The sequence below is a fragment of the Channa argus genome, chromosome 13 (genome assembly GCF_033026475.1).
Source record: "Channa argus isolate prfri chromosome 13, Channa argus male v1.0, whole genome shotgun sequence".
NCBI lineage: Eukaryota > Metazoa > Chordata > Actinopteri > Anabantiformes > Channidae > Channa > Channa argus.
The window spans coordinates 848,704-866,791 of record NC_090209.1 but is presented as its reverse complement, the minus strand read 5'-3'; positions in this window follow the sequence as shown (position 1 = coordinate 866,791).

Genomic DNA, 18,088 nt, shown 5'->3' with positions numbered 1-18,088 from the left:
ACGCCAACAGTCTGAGTTGCTGAAATGTGACTTTGTGTCATTTTTCAACTCACTGGAGAGTTTCCACGACAGACGGTTCTTCATTTCCGGCCCAATTCCCACGCTGGGTCGCGGTGTTGGCTGGTTCTCCAGACTCCTCAGCCTGCACACATGGCTTCAACCACAAGTCTCCACACACGGACTCTTTTACGTAGACAATTTAAATTTTTTCTGGGATCATCGTCAGTACTTCAAGCAAGATGGACTGCACCCGAACTTTCTTGGATCACGGATGTTGACTGAGAACATTGTCCACAGCATCTCAGTCTCCGGAGACTGACTGACCACTGAAAACACCTGTGGCTCTCATGTGCTCACCTGTCCTGCATCCTCCGCTCCAACACCCGACAACATCCACAGGTATAAACAGTCTGAGATATTTATAGAATCTGACATTACCAACAGACAAAATGCAGCTCTTATGGATTCTAATTTTTCACCCAGAGAATTTTATTATTTTCTTGAATGTTATGATATTAACCACACTGCTCTTTGCCCCATAGAGACTATGTTTGTTCCACGACCACCTAAACTTTTTAAACCAAAAATGAACACAAGGGGAGTTAATCATAAAAATCTAATACAAGTTAAGACTACTGCTCATACTGAACCAAAACCCAAAACTATTAAATGTGGATTATTAAATATCAGATCTCTCTCTTCTAAATCTCTGTTAGTAAATGACTTAATAAGTGATCATCAATTCGATTTATTTTGTCTCACTGAAACTTGGTTGCAGCAGGAAGAATATGTCAGTTTAAATGAGTCAACCCCCCCAAGTCATATTAATTATCATGTTCCTAGAAGCACAGGCCGAGGTGGAGGAGTTGCAGCAATCTTCCATTGTAGCTTATCAATAATTCCTAGACCTAAACATAGTTATAACTCATTTGAGAGCCTTACTCTTAGCCTTTCACACCCAATCTGGAAAACTCAAAAACCACTATTATTTGTTATCGTGTACCGTCCTTCAGCACCTTATTCAGAGTTTTTGATTGAATTTTCTGATTTTCTATTCTATTTCTATATTTAGTGCTTAGTACAGATAAAGTCATTAAAATGGGTGACTTTAACATTCATGTAGATGCTGAAACGGTCTCAACACTGCGTTTAATTCATTATTAGATTCAATTGATTTTTCACAAATGTAAATAAACCCACTTACTGTTTTAGTCACACCTTGTACCCTGATCGGATGAGCTTGAACCCAGTGCGGGGAAGAGGCGTAAAGGAAGACCAATGGTGACCGTGGAATTAGGTGCCGTGGAGACGAGGAGTTGAAGGGAATTGTTTGGACGCGACAGGGCGGCCGGAGGTTCTGGGAGCAGGGAGACACAGAGAGCAGGTTAGTAAAACTATAGAGCTTGATTCTTAGGAGCCTAGTGCACTCGAGTACCGTGGCAGTTAATGAGACGATCTGGCGACTTGTGGTGTGAAGGTTGTTTTGTTGTTGCTTTTGTTGTTGTTTTGTTGTTGCTTTTTGTTGTTGTTTTTGTTGTTGCTTTTTGTTGCTCTGTTCTTTTCTGCCTTCACTTTCCACTCACCCCAACTAGTCTAGGCAGATAGTCGTCCACCCTGAGCCTGGTTCTGCTGGAGGTTTCTCCCGTTAAAGGGAGTTTTTCCTCTCCACTGTGGCCTATGGCTTGCTCAAGGGCGATTTGTTGGGTTGCTTCTACATACTTCTGTAGTCTGGACTTTATTCTGTAAAGTGCCTTGAGATGACTTTGTTGTAAATTGGCGCTATATAAATAAAGGCCCGACCCCGAGAAAACACGCGCTGTCACAGAATGGCCAAGACCTGGAACCAGGAAACAGCTGCAACGCTTCATGGGCTTCGCCAACTTCTATCGCCATTTCATTAAAAACTACAGCACAGTCGCCGCCCCCCTGACCAAACTAACATCCTCAGTCGCCCCGTTCCACTGCACTGAGAAAGCAGAGGGCACTTTCACCCGATTTAAAGAACTGTTCATCTCTCCGCCCATCCTGTCTCAGCCCGACACCTCTCGCCAGTTCATAGTCGAGGTGGATGTTTCAGAAGTCGGCGTGGGCGCCGTTCTTTCCCAGCGCAGTGAGGGCGACCAGAAGCTGTGGCCCTGCGCCTTCTTCTCACGCCAATCATCCCCTGCAGACAGGAACTATTCTGTGGGTGATCGCGAGCTCCTCTCGATCAAGCTGGCACTGGAGTGGCGCCATTGGCTAGAGGGGGCGCCTCAACTATTTATCATCTGGACCGACCATAAAAATCTCGCTCACCTCAGGACTGCCAAACGACTCAACTCCCGCCAAGCCCCATGGTCCTTTTTCTTTGACTGTTTTAATTTTTCCCTCACCTATCGCCCCAGGTGGAAGAACATCAAACCCGATGCTTTGTCCCACATCCACACCCTCGAGACATCTTCCCATGACCCTGAACCCATCCTCCACCCGTCATGTGTGCTAGGGGCCCTCACCTGGGAAATTGAACAGACTGAGCCCGAGCACGGCACCAGACGCCCTAGTCTCCTATTTGTCCCGTCTCGAGTTCGATCCCAGGTCCTCCAGTGGGCCCACTGCTCCAAGTTCTACTGTCATCCCGGGGCAGACCGTTCCATAAACCTCCTCCTGAGACACTTCTGGTGGCCGTGTCTAGTTAAGGACACCCGGGATTTTGTGGCGGCCCGTGCCACCTGCGCCCAAGGAAAAAGCCCTAAAAAACCCCCAGATGGCCTCCTCCAACCCCTTCCCATACCTAGTCGCCCATGGTCGCACATCGCACTGGACTCCCACCATTTCATGGAAATACCACTATCCTCACCATCATTGACTACTTCTCGAAAGCTGTCCACTTTGCCCCCCTGCCAAAATTACCTACAGCCACTGAAACCTCTCAGCTCCTCACCCAGGATGTTCTCTGTCCCTGCCCCCAGAACCTCCGGCCGCCCTGCTGCGTCCAGCAATCCCCTTTGACTCCTCGTCTCCACGGCACCTAATCCCACGGTCACCATTCGTCCTCCTCCTGTGACTCGCCGCTCCATCGCTCCCCCCCTGCACTTGGTCTCAAGCTCCTCTGATCAGGCTCTCCTTCCCTGGACATTGCTCTCCCTGGGCACCCCCCTTTCCCCAATTCTAACCTTCCTAACAAACTGGTTCCGTCTCTCGTTCTGGGTCCACTAATATTGATAAAACTGCATAAGTGTGACAATTGCTGCTACGGCCGCTAATATTTTTCTATCTCCTTACAATATCAAAAGCTTCTGGAAAAATGGCACATATTACAGGTGAGTGTTTTTATAATCTATTTTACAATGTATTACGTAGGCTTATATATTTTTTAAAAACATGTATAGACTTTTCTTTAATCAATTAAACTATATTGAAATATGTATAAATGTGTGATATGCGTTTTGCTAAATGCCTCCTTCAACAAGTCAGTTGAGATGCGTAGCGGACGAGACACTTGTGTGTGTCATCACGACAGGTGTGTACAATCCAGTCGCTACAAAGCTCAACTTATTAGAGCATGGTTGGTTATTTTATTTTTTCTTACACTTATACTGTGTTGTTTTTATGTCTCTATCTTAAGAAGCTGAAGAGAGACAGGTCGTCCCGCGTGTCACAGACGTCCTATTGCATGAATTCAGGAATGTTGTAGTTCAATAAGATGTGTATGGAAATGGTGTCTTAAAATATCTTAAATAAATAACATTCTTTCATGAGACTATTAATGTTCTGTCACTAGTAGGATAGTTGGTAATCTGATATCTATCTTTTGTTTTAAAAAACAGCAAACCTTCAACATAGCCACGTGCTACCCAGTGGTGCTACCCTAAAAGGAGTAGTAACAAGGGAGACGATACACTAACGGATGCTGTACCGTTGTTTCCTTCAGGAACCCTCCAGAAAGACATATTACCAACAACAGACTTTAACGATCTACACATCGATGTAGATCGGACTTCGAGGATCTAGGACTGGACCGCTTAGTCAACATCTATCTCCAAAACTGGCCAGTAGACTGTGAGTACCAGCTGGGATTCGATGAGATTTTTGATGTATTTACACCTTTTGATAATCAAGAGGAGGGTCTACAGACAGACAGGGAAGCTAACTTGGATGTGGGGATTCTATGTAAACTAGAGTTTGTAGATGCGTCAGTTCAGACAGATGCTATAGACGGCTCTGGCCCTTTTGATGACAGTCATAGTGGTTATGTAAATGATAGTACTATTGTAAACTCAGACACAGACACATTGTGCTGCAGTCGGGCATATTATCAATTTCCCACACAGAGCCCCCCAGAAAGACTGGCAATTGTAAAAAAGGTACACATCGATGTGGGGATTGATAGCACACATAGGGTAACTCTAACAGATATTTCCAAGTTTGAAAAACACCTGGGGATTAAAATTATAGTGTTCCATCATAATCACGGTAACAAATTAGACTTATTCCAGACAATTGACACACCTCACCCTCAGACAGTATGGCTCTATTTACACAGTGACCACTACCATTTGATATTGAATAAGACGGCTTTTTTTGGTTCACCTTATATTTGTAACTATTGTTACACACCATATAAAACACCCTGCTCCACGATTGTAGACATCTATGTAATGCGTGTTTTACAGAGTGTGACCGTTCTGGAGCCAAGACCACAGCACACGCGAGACTCATGTTATGTATGTATGTATAAGGTCATGTATAAGGTCATACTACAGTATGACCTTATACATACATAACATGAGTCGACAAATTGCAGGAGCGTGTGTTGTAAAAACAATGTCAGTGTCACAATACATCTAAAGACGGTGACTGGATCCCACCACTGGGTCCATACCTGGGTTATCTAACTGATGAGATTAATGATGGTGATGTGTGTGGACTGTCTGAGGAAGACTTTATCACTGAGTTTGTTTCATGAGGTCCTAAGTGTTACATATATGTCACCAAATGTGGGAAGATGCACGTGAAATGCAAAGGAGTCACTCTAAATGCCAAAAATGCATCTATCGTCACACACCAGTCACTGCAGTGTCTTGTTATATCATATGTGGCCAATGGGGTTTCTTATGATCATCTGACCACTGAATCTGAAGCAATTGTTCGGAATAAAAAGGCCTTAACTCTAAATAATTCTACACTTTCCCGTCGTGTGCAGGTTGTTTACACTAAGCGGAGAGTGCTGTCAGATTATTCAACCCTCCCTTATGGCTACTGATCAGCTAGAAACATTTGTTCCCAGGTTGGAACGTCTGTTTATGGTCTTGAGTGGCCCTTCAAATTGTGGAAAGACTTTTTTTGCCAAGAGTGTTATTGAAAATGCTTCACGCATCATTTCAAAGGATATAGAAAATGTTGTGTCCATATATTTGTGCTGGCAGCCTCTTTATGACCAGCTGTTGAGAATAGGAGAAATTAATTTTGTGAACGGACTGCCTGACTCTTTATGCAACGATGTGCTTCTCCCCACACATCAGAAAAATTTACTAATTATGAACGATGCCAGCAACAATGTAGAAGTACAAAATGTTTTCACAAAATATGTTAATCATAGAAATCTTAGCTGTTTGTACCTGGTTCAGAATCTTTTTATTCAGGGTAAATCAAGTAGGACCATCAGTTTAAACACAAAGGGGCGACTGTGGCGCAGGAAGGTAGAGCAGTTGTCCACCAATCTCACAGTTGTTGGTTCAATCCCTGGCTCCTCCTCACATGTCAAAGTGTCCTTGAGCAAGACACTGAACCCCAACTTAGTTGCTCCTGGTGAGTTTTGGCCAGCTGCATAGCAGCTCCCCTATTGGTGTGTGAGTGTGAATGGGTGAATAGGAAGCAGTGTAAAGTGCTTTGAGTGCCAATAGGTAGAAAAGGACTATATAAGTGCAGACCATTTACAAACTATTCAGTTTTATTTAAAAACCCACGTGACAAATACCAAATCACGTTATTGGCTAGACAAATGTTCCCCGGTAATAGCAGATTTTTCCTGGACGCTTTTAACGACGCTACAAGTCCTACCTATGGATATCTGTTCATAGACTTCAAAGCTAAGACCCCTGATCATCTGCGAATCAGAACAGAGTTGCTTTCTGATCGTCAAGTCGTATACGTGTCTAAAAGCCAGAGAAGTTGATAATGTCAGCCCGCATGTGGAGAAATCTAATTCTTTTGGAGGCTTTATATAAAGCACCTCCTAGGGTCACATTAGCCATAGTGAACAATGCAGGGACTGACTTTATTAATGCTCTGTGTGAAATTGCCATGAATGTGTTACGGGGGAACATACCACTGTCAGACAAAAAATACCGCATTCTCAAGAGGAACAAAGCCGGACTTTCACAGAAGAAAAAAACAATTCAGAATGGAGGCTTCTTACCGGCTCTTTTAGAAGCCGCCATTCCATGCATTGCCAGTCTTATTACGCGTAGCTGAGTGTCTTTTTACTCTGAAGTAATGGAACATGCCCAGAAAATGTATTTGATCCTACAGCACCAGCTGGATGCTTTAAAACCGTATCACCAGAATCAAAATCCTGGGTCTGTCAGACAGTAGGTGGAAAATTAGCTAGATAAAGCTATGGCCAATATTTTAGCCTGCCTGACACCAATTTTAATGAAAGGGCCAAAAAGTATGCAGGTCTTTTACAACGGTACTTGTCACTAGTGAAACAAGGTGATCGTGAAAAAGGTACATCCTAAGGTCACGCAGGTCTATGATGCTGGAGCCAGTGGCACCTCTGACGTAATGTTGGAGGACATTCTAAAACACTAGCCCGTTAAACATAAGACACATGCACAGAACATTTTAAACACCCTGGCTAAAAACTCTGACTCATGGACTGGTCAGGGGGAGCTTGTTGTCGACGGCGAGGTTTTGAAGGGGTCGCACATATACAATCTGGTGAAAAGCATTACACAGCCTCAGGGTGTGTCTAATGACAAAAGACCTCTGGGTTGGAACAAGTTTTCAGGTCATGGCCGCACTCAATGTGCTGTTATCATCCATCTCAAACACACAGGTTAGACGGCTCATTACAGGGATTAAAATGGGTGATTGTCAAACACCTTCTAAAATGTCTCTGAGTGAACATAACCCTGTATTAAATCATACCCCAGGGTGTAAAAGGAAGACAAATGTATGGATTATTTTTTTATTTCATGTAAATATTGTTCATTTATTTGTATTACAATGTGTCTTTATATTTAATTTTTTTTCAACATTTTGTTTATTGTGACCTATATTTCTAATGCGTTTTGTTATTTTCTCATGTAATAATATTTATATAAAGCTTTTGATATTACTTATATCTAATACATGCATTTTAAAATCTGTGACTATTGTGTTATAACAACATGTATAAGTATGCAATGTATGAATAAAGAGTCTTTATTTAGACATTATGTTTTTGTTTTGTAAACTTTATAATCATCAAGAAATACAATATTGTCAATAAAACCAACATAGCTGTAAACAAGTCTGGATATAGATCATACTATGACAATTATAAAACAATCATTCACATGTCATATTTTTGACAAATACCAGGTCGTATTTTGTTGAGAAATTTATAAACCATAACATCATTACAATTTAGATTTGAGCCATCTTCTTTCTTTTCCTTTCGGCTGTTCCCTTTCAGGTGTGGCCAAAGCGAATCATGTGCCTCCATCTAACCCTCTCCTCTGCATCCTCTTCTCTCACACCCACTAACTTCATGTCCTCCCTCACTACATCCATAAATCTCCTCTTTGTTCATCCTCTAGACCTCCTGCCTGGCAGCTCCAACCTTCAACCTTCAACCGATATATTCACAGTTTCTCCTCTGAACATGTCCAAACCACCTCAATCTGTCCTCTCTGACATTATCTCCATCACATCTAACATGAGCTGTCCCTCTGATGTCCTCATTCCAGATCCTGTCCATCCTCGTCACTCCCAAAGTGAACCTCAACATCTTAGGCTCTGCTACCTCCAGCTCTGCCTCCTGTCTTTTCTTCAGTGCAACTGTCTCTAAGCCGAACAACATCTCTGGTCTCACCACTGTCTTGAACATCTTTCCTTTCATTCTCGCTGATACTCTTTTATCACACAACACACCTGACACTTTTCTCCACCCGTTCCAACCTGCCTGCACTCGCCTCTTCACCTCTTTTCCACACTCTCCGTTGCTCTGAACCATTGACCCTAAGTACTTAAAGTCCTGCACTTTCTTCACCTCTGCTCCCTGTAACCTCACCGTTCCACCTGGGTCCCTCTCATTGACACACATGTATTCTGTCTTACTGCGGCTAAGCTTCATTCCTCTGTTTTCCAGAGCAGACCTCCACCTCTCTAGATTTTCCTCCACCTGCTCGCTGCTCTCACTACAAATCACAATGTCATCTGCAAACATTATAGTCCAGGGAGATTCTTGTCTAACCTCATCTGTCAGTCTGTCCATCACCAGAGCAAACAAGAACGGGTCTCAGAGCTGATCCTTGATGCGGACCCACGTCCACCTTGAACTCCTCTGTCACACCTACAGCACCTCACCACTGTCTTACAGCTCTCATACATGTCCTGCACCGCTCTAACATACTTCTCTGCCACTCCAGACGTCCTCATACAATACCACAGCTCCTCTCTCGGCACCCTGTCATACGCTTTCTCTAAATCTACAAAGACACAATGCAGCTTCCTCTGACCCTCTCTGTACTTCTCCATCAGCATCCTCAAAGCAAATACTGCATCTGTTGTACTCTTTCTAGGCATGAAACCATATTGCTGCTCACAAATGTTCACCTCTGCCCTTAGCCGAGCTTCCACTACTCTTTCCCACAACTTCATTGTGTGACTCATCAGCTTTATTCCTCTGTAGTTGCCACAGCTCTGCACATCTCCCTTGTTCTCAAAAATTGGCACCAGTACACTTCTCCTCCAGTCCTCAGCATCCTCTCACTTTCCAAGATCTTGTTAAACAAACTAGTCAGAAACTCTACTGCCACCTCTCCTAGACACTTCCATACCTCCACAGGTTTGTCATCAGGACCAACTGCCTTTCCACTCTTCATCCTCTTCATCATCCTCCTCTCTTCACTCTTACTAATCTTTGCTACTTCCTGCTCCACACCAGTCACCTCTTCACCACTTCCACCACTTCGTCCTCTGCTCTGCCTTAGTCCTCTTCATCTTCCTCACCACCAGCATCATTTTACACACCACCATCCTGTGTTGTCTGGCTACACTCTCCCCTACCAATACTTTACAGTCACTGATCTCTTTCAGATTACAGCGTCTACACAAGATGTAGTCTACCTGAGACAGAATTTGTTTTTTGAATGTATAAATTTGATCTTTGTATCAATTCCGTTTAATAATACTTTCTTCTGAAAGAACATTATACATTACACACAGGTGAAGGATCTGTTAGCGTGATGGGTACCACAGCGTTGTCCGTAAAAGCACTTCGTGCGGTGTCCTCTTCATAGCACAGTCTCTCTATAAAACGATAAATATATGACATTCTGTTCAATACATGTCAATAATTACCATTTAATTTTTATAGATGGATATTTATAGTTCATAGATGGACAACTGAGGGTAGGCAGCCCATGCTGCGCAGTGCTCGGATTAGTAGAGAGAAAAAGATATTTTCTAACAGCTTCATAATATGTGTAGACCGTGTCTTTTTGTATCGCTTTATCGATATAACAGTTTTTGCAGGGATCGCCATTCGTTCCACTGTATAAAAAACACAGTTTCAAACCATGTATCACATTCCTCCAATGAAATGGGGTATGGGCATTTCAGCCATTCTGAGCGGCCTGTATCATAACATCTACATGCTCACATTTACGAAAAAATATAAATACTTCACGTGGTTTGTTAAAACGATCGGTCTCAATTCTGTAAATCACAGGACTGGTGGCACTGACCCATTGCACTACATACATCGACTCTGGGAAGCCAGGCTGGCTCAGGTCGGTACACAGTCTCCAATCTTTTACCGATAAACGCATGCATGATGAACAATCATATCCATCAGCACAGTCACCAACACTTAGCTCAACATTCCCAGAATTGTATTTTATATTGTAAACATACCCCTGCATTTCCTGATGTTCTAGCTTTAACTCCATGGGAGTCGTACGCTTCTCAACGCGTCTCTTTTTATGCGGCGCACAGCAATCCATCGCAGCAGGTTGTGACTGGCAGGTGACACACACACACACAACTAGGCTTCCTCCAATGAACCACCACATGGATGGGAAAGGGAAGTGAAGGGAGGTGGGTGGGTTAGTTACCCCCGTCTAACAGGTAACGGTCACAGGGCTCTACACGCACGTCACATGCATGCACACATGCACGCGCTTTAGTGTCAGTGTTAAACTACTAACAGGTTGCAAATAGATCAGTGTATAAAAATGTTGAAGTCATTATTTTATCTTAGTAATTTAATTCTCATGGTCACAGTGCACTTCCTGTTTCTGGACTTTTATTTTGTGGCCCCTTCTCCCTACTTCCTGTGCCTGGTTCCTTTTGCCCAGCTTTACACTCGTTGTTCCTCATTGTTTGTACCTGTTCCCTCCTCTATTTAAGTTCAGTCTTCCCTTCACTCACCTGCCAGATCCTTGTGTCCAGCATTGACCGCTGTTTTAATGTCTGTCGTCGTTACCCTCACCAACCCAACATCTGTATGTATGTTTCATGGACTTGCATTTGGGACTCTTGTTTCTTGGACATTTGTATTCTGGGACTCTGTGTCGTTTGGTCTGGGGTTTGCCTTTTTTTCTTTTCAGTGTTTAGTCTAGTTTTCCGTTATCTCGGCTAGTTTAAACCTGGTTTAGGGTTAGGGTTAGGGTTAGTATGCTTTTGTTCCCTTCAGTCTGCCAGCGCTTTTTATTCAGTTTATTCGTGTCTGCATCCCCTTAGTCTCCTGTGTTAGTTTCCATGCTTCCACCAGCTCTGTTACTTTAGTTATCCTTTTCTTCCAGGGTGTTTAGGTTAATGTTCCATTTTACCCTAAGTAGTTACTACATGTGTTCATTTTTGTTTAGCAGTTTGTTTTCTTACCGGCATTTTATTTTGTTTTTGGCTTGTTTCTGTTAATCTCCTCTGCCGTATCCCTTGTGTATTTTTTTTTTTAATTAGTACTTATCGTTATCCATGTCATTTGTTTTTAGTTTATCTCTCCCGTATAGTATTTTATCTGAGTCTCATTTGTTTAGCTATCTGTCAGTTTTCCTTAGTCTACCATATGTTACCTGTAAGTTCATGTTTGTTCCTGCCTTATTGTTTTCTAGCCTATGCTTTTCCCTGTATGGTCTTTAGGGTTATCAGATTTTCCAGTCTTGTTAATCCCAGAGTCTTGTGTTTATTTTGACTAATTTAAGTTCCCCTCTCTTTGTCGAGATTAGTTTCTGTTATCTTATCTTCTACTGAGTTAATTCCCCTCGTGTTCTGGTCCTCTGGTTAGTTTTGTCTGAGTCTGTTGTGTTCTGAGCCTGTTTTCTTATACCCTCCTGTAAGGAGTTTTTTTTCTGTTCTTCATTTAAATCCGTGCCAAATAAAGCCCTTAGTTCATCCCTTGCACTGTCTCCTCTCTTGGGTCCATCGTTTAACCAAAATCGTTACATATATGATTGTGTTGATGGTTCATGTTTATTTTTATAATAAATAAAACTTGCATCTCATTTTAATCAAGACTTTGTTTCGTGTTTTCCTATGGATCCTGAATATATTGTATTTTTTACAGTTTGCATTTTTCTTTGATCACACTAGTTTTTTATTTTAAAGCTGTTCAAATAATAAACAATAGTTAATAATAGTTAATAATCACAATTAAAACACCTGTAAAAAATGTTATATAGTAAAATTTAAGTTGAGCATCAACTGTACACACTAATGCAACCGCAAGGGGACACATGCAGTCACAAGTCTGGATAAATGCAGAGGGTTGCCAGGGAGGGCATCCGACGTAAAACACATGCCAAATTAAACATGCGAATCATGACTTTCACAAAGAATCTGAATTCCATACTGGCTCAGTCGGGAACCCGGGTTAACAACAGCCGCCACCGGTGCTTTTGACCCACAGGGTGCTGTTGGGTGGAGAAATAGAGGAGGAAGGTGTGTTCATAGGCAGAGACAGAAGAGGAAAGCCAAGAATGTAGGACTAACAGTAGTGACTTTCAACATTGGGACTATGACCTAAAAGGCTAGAGAGTTGATTGACATGATGCAGAGAAGGAAGGTGGATATATTGTGTCCAGGAGAGCAGGAGCAGGCTTCAAGTTGTTTTACTATGGATTGGATGGGAAAAGAAATGAAGTAGGAGTTATTCTGTAAGGAGTTTGTGAGGACTCTTCTAGAGGTGAAACGAGTATCAGACAGGTTGACGAGTCTGAAGCTGGAAATTGAAGGGGTGATGTTCAATGTTGTTAGTGGTTATGAACCACAGGTAGGATGTCAGTTAGAAGAGAAGGAGAAATTCTGGAGTGAGTTAGATGAAGTGATGCAGAGCAACCCCAGAGGTAAGAGAGTGGTGATTGGTGCAGATTTCAATGGACATGTAGGTGAAGGGAACAGAGGTGATGAGAATGTGATGGGCAGGTTTGGTCTTCAGGACAGGAACGCAGAAGGTCAGATGGTTGTTGACTTTGCAAAGAGGATGGAAATGGCTGTAGTGAACACTTTCTTTCAGAAGAGGCAGGAACATAGGGTGACGTACAAGAGTGGAGGTAGAAGCACTCAGGTGGACGACATCTTGTGTAGACGTAATCTGAAAGAGATCAGTGACTGTAAAGTGTTGGTAGGGGAGAGTGTAGCCAGACAACACAGGATGGTGGTGTGTAAAATGATGCTGGTGGTGAGGAAGATGAAGAGGACTAAGGCAGAGCAGACGACGAAGTGGTGGAAGTTGAAAAAGGAAGAATCTTGTGTAGTTTTCAGGGAGGAGCTTAGACAGACTCTTGGTAGTTTGGAGGTGCTTCCAGATGACTGGACTACTACAGCTAATGTGATCAGGGAGACAGGTAGGAGTACTCTGTGATTCATTGGGTAAGAGGAAAGTGGACAAGGAGACTCTGGTGGAACAAAAAAGTTCAGGAGTGTATACAGAGAAAGAGGATAGCTAAGAAGAAGTGGGACACTGAGAGGACTGAAGAGAGTAGACAGGAGTGGCAGAGAAGTATGTTAGCGTTACAGGACATGTATAAGAGCTGTAAGACCGTGGTGACGTGTGCTGTATGTTTGACAGAGGAGTTCAAGGTGGAGGTGGGTCTGCATCAAGGATCAGCTCTTGTTTGCTCTGGTGATGCACAGGCTGACAGATGAGGTTAAACAGGAATCTGCTCTGGAAAACAGAGGAATGAAGCTTAGCCACACAGAGACAGAGGTGAAGAGGTGAGTGCAAGCAGGTTGGAACAGGTGGAGAAAAGTGTCAGGTGTGTTGTGTGACAAAAGAGTATCAGCGAGAATGAAAGGAAAGGTGTTCAAGACGGTGGTGAGACCAGCGATGTTGTTCGGCTTAGAGACAGTGGCACTGAAGAACAGACAGGAGGCAGAGCTGGAGGTAGCAGAGCTTAAGATGTTGAGGTTCTCTTTGGGAGTGACGAGGATGGACAGGATCAGGAATGAGGACATCAGTGGGACAGCTCATGTTAGATGTTTTGTTGATAAAGTCAGAGAGGACAGATTGAGGTGGTTTGGACATGTTCAGAGGAGAAACTGTGAATATATCGGTAGAAGGATGCTGAGGTTGGAGCTGCCAGGCAGGAGGTCTAGAGGAAGAACAAAGAGGAGATTTATGGATGTAGTGAGGGAGGACATGAAGTTAGTTGGTGTGAGTGAAGAGGATGCAGAGGATAGAGTTAGATGGAGACACATGATTTGCTGTGGAGACCCCTGAAAGGGAGCAGCCGAAAGGAAAAGAAGATCAACTGTACACACTGCTGACGCACACATCTAGAGTAAAACTACACAATTTCTCTCCTCTAATAAATTTGTATTTTTTTTATTGTCTGTTTTAAGACTTGATTGGCATTAACATCAGCAGTAATGAACATAGTTGTACTAACAACAATTTGTAAACTAAAGAAAACTTTCTCAGGTTTTTGTCAAGACTTTGTCTCCCCTCAAAACACACCCTGTAGTTCTTCTTCTAAAATAGGCACAGATGTTTAAAATTGTAGCAGATGTTGATTTAAAGATCAAATTTTATTATTATAGTTTGATCAATAGGAGAAACTGTCTCAATACTCACATTTTGTGTCTCTGGAAGCTTTAATCTCCCTGTTGTTGACCCTTGAGAACAAACAAAACCACAACATTTACAAAACTAGTGAAAATCTGATTTTGGTAATTATATTAACAACAGTGATGATTCCGATTCTGCATGATATATCTGTAGAACAATGTTCTACAATGTCAAGTTCTGTCAACCTGAACACAGACTGAAAAGAGTCAAACATTAAACAGTTGAATAAAAATTGAATAATACACTATTGTATTTGTTAGAACAAACTCACTCTTTTATCTCTTCTTGATGAAAAATTATGAATATTGTGCTTTAGAGGAAATATTGGATCGTTGCTCTGATACTAATTGGGTTTAGTACAATACTGCTGAAAGCAGCATGGACTGACTTCAACCCTCTACTGACCTCAGAGTCTCCAGTCTACAGTGTGGATTCTCCATAAGATCAGATAGTAGCTTCACTGCTGAATCCTGCAAATTGTTGTTTTCACTCAGGTCCAGTTCTCTCAGATGGGAGGGGTTGGACTTCAGAGCTGAGACCAAAGAATCACAGCTGATCTCTGACAAACTGCAGTCCTTCAATCTGAATGAAGAATCAAAGATCTAGATCAAATCATCAGTTATCAATCAGATATGTCCTAATCAATGGTGTTTTCTCTAAAATGAGCAAAACTAAAAACGATTTTAGTACTAAACTATTCAGAACAAAAACTATTTGAATCCCAAATTACAGATGATTTCATGAAAACTTTGGAAAATGTCCAGCAGAAATGTGAAATAAAAACAATTTCCACTTCATGGACTGAAACATGGAAAAACAACAGTTTGGTTCTTCAAACATTTTTCAACTCACTTAACAAGAAAATTCACCTCTATGAAAAAATACAACTGTTTTTATATGAACAGAATCAGTGATGACAGGTCAAAAGAAAGAAATTATGTTTTATCTTCAGTGAGTTTATGTCAATTGAATTTGCCAAAGATATTAATTGAAACTTAACAAGAGTTCTGAAGGTTTATTCCATTAAACTCACTGAAATAACTAACACTAAACAAATAGTTTGTGTTTTAGTCCAATATGATATATCTCATGACAAAATACAAACAAAATGAAACTTTTGAGTTTAGTTAATTGGTTTTGAGGAATAAAGACTTAACAGTGTCAGTCAGTTATCATCATAGCACAAAACTCAATCCTGAAGCCTGTCCCCATTCTCCTCTCACAGCTTCACTGAGGAAAGCAGCCACTGAGAAGGTTGGAGCTTTACAGGAAAAACTGGATCTTTGCTTTGATATTAACTGGGTTTAGTACAATGCTGCTGAAAATACCATGGACTGATTCCAACCCTCTACTGACCTCAGAGTCTCCAGTCTACAGTGTGGAGTCTCCACAAGCTCAGACAGAAGCTTCACTGCTGAATCCTGCAGGTTGTTTCCTCTCAGGTCCAGTTCTCTCAGATGGGAGGGGTTGGACTTCAGAGCTGAGACCAGAGAATCACAGCTGATCTCTGACAACCTGCACCAACTCAATCAATCAACAACCTGTCTGCTAGACCCTATTCCAACTAAGCTGCTCAAGGAAGCTTTACCCTTAATAGATACGTTCATATTAGATATCATCAATCTATCTTTAGAAACAGGCTATGTACCACAGGCCTATAAGGTAGCTGTAATTAAACCATTACTTAAAAAACCCTGTCTTGACCCAGGTGTTTTAGCCAATTACAGACCAATATCTAATCTCCCCTTTATTTCTAAAATAATTGAAAAAGTAGTCGCAAAACAATTATGTGATCACCTTCATAGGAATAATTTGTATGAAGAGTTTCAGTCAGGATTTAGAGTTCATCATAGTACAGAAACAGCACTGGTAAAAGTCACCAACGATCTTCTCATGGCCTCAGATAATGGACTCATCTCTATACTTGTTCTGTTAGATCTTAGTGCCGCATTTGATACCATTGATCATAACATTTTATTACAGAGACTGGAACATGAAATTGGAATTACAGGAACTGCACTAGGTTGGTTTAAATCCTATCTGTCTGATAGATTTCAATTTGTTCATGTTAATGATGAATCCTCCATGCACACAAAGGTTAGCTATGGAGTTCCACAAGGCTCTGTGTTAGGACCAATACTTTTTACTTTATATATGTCTCCTTTAGGCAACATTATTAGAAAACACTCCATAAATTTCCACTGTTATGCTGATGATACCCAGCTATATTTATCTATGGAACCAGATGAAAATAATCAGTTAATAAAGCTTCAAGCATGCCTACAAGACATAAAGGCCTGGATGTCCCACAATTTTTTACTTTTAAACTCAGACAAAACGGAAGTCATAGTATTTGGGCCCAAAAATATCAGAGATATGATGTCCAACCATATTGTTACCCTAGATGGCATAAGTCTGGCCTCCAGTACTACTGCAAGGAACCTTGGAGTTATTTTTGATCAGGATCTGTCCTTTAAGTCACATATAAAACAAATCTCTAGAACAGCCTTCTTCCACCTACGGAACATTGCCAAAATTAGGAGCATACTGTCTCAAAGTGATGCCGAAAAACTGGTCCATGCATTTGTTACTTCTAGGTTGGACTACTGTAATTCCCTACTTTCAGGATGCCCCAGTAACTCCCTAAAGAGCCTGCAATTAATCCAAAATGCTGCAGCAAGAGTGCTGACTGGAACTAGCAAGAGAGATCATATTTCACCTTCACTAGCTTCTCTCCATTGGCTTCCCATTAAATTTAGAATAGAATTTAAAACCCTGCTTCTTACATATAAAGCTCTGAATGGTCAGGCTCCATCATATATAGAAGACCTCATAGCACCATATCATCCCAGTAGACCACTTCGCTCTCAGAATGCAGGCCTACTTGTGGTTCCCAGAATTTCCAAAAGTAGAATGGGAGGTAGAGCCTTTAGCTATCAAGCTCCTCTCTTGTGGAACCAGCTCCCAGTTCAAATTCGGGAAGCAGACACCCTCTCTACTTTTAAGTCTAAGCTTAAAACCTTCCTCTTTAATAAAGCATATAGTTAGTTATAGTTATGCTGCCATAGGCTTAGACTGCTGGGGGACCCACCCCCCAATGCACTGAGCTCCTTTCCTCCTCTTGACCATCTCTCCTCTCCTCTCACCCCGCAATTCTCACCACTGTATGTCATTAACTCTGTGTGTTCTCTCCCGTAGTTGTCTTTGTCCTCCTCTGTCCCCCTCTCTCTGTCCCTTTCTGCAGGTGTCCCCCGGCTTTGAAGCTGTGTGTCTTCCAGCGTGCAGCTACTGGTCCTACCAATCTGCCCGATGTTTTGTTATTGCTTTTTGTTGCTCTGTTCTTTTCTCTCTCCCCTTTCCACTCACCCCAACCGGTCGAGGCAGATGGCCGTCCACCCTGAGCCTGGTTCTGCTGGAGGTTTCTTCCGTTAAAGGGAGTTTTTCCTCTCCACTGTTGCCTATGGCTTGCTCCAGGGGGAATTTTTGGGTTCTCTTTATATATCTTTATAATCTTGACTTTATTCTGTAAAGTGCCCTGAGATGACTTTGTTGTGAATTGGCGCTATATAAATAAAGTTGAATTGAATTGAATCTGAATGAAGAATTCAAGATGTGGATCTTATCATTAGTAATCAATCAGATATGTCCTAATCAATGGTGTTTTCTCTAAAATGAGCAAAAGTAAAAATGATTTTACTACTAAACTATTCTGAACAAAAACTATTTGAATCCCAAATTACAGATGATTTCATGAAAACTTTAGAAAATGTTCAGCAGAAATGTGAAATAAAAACAATTTCCACTTCATGGACTGAAACATGGAAAAACAAC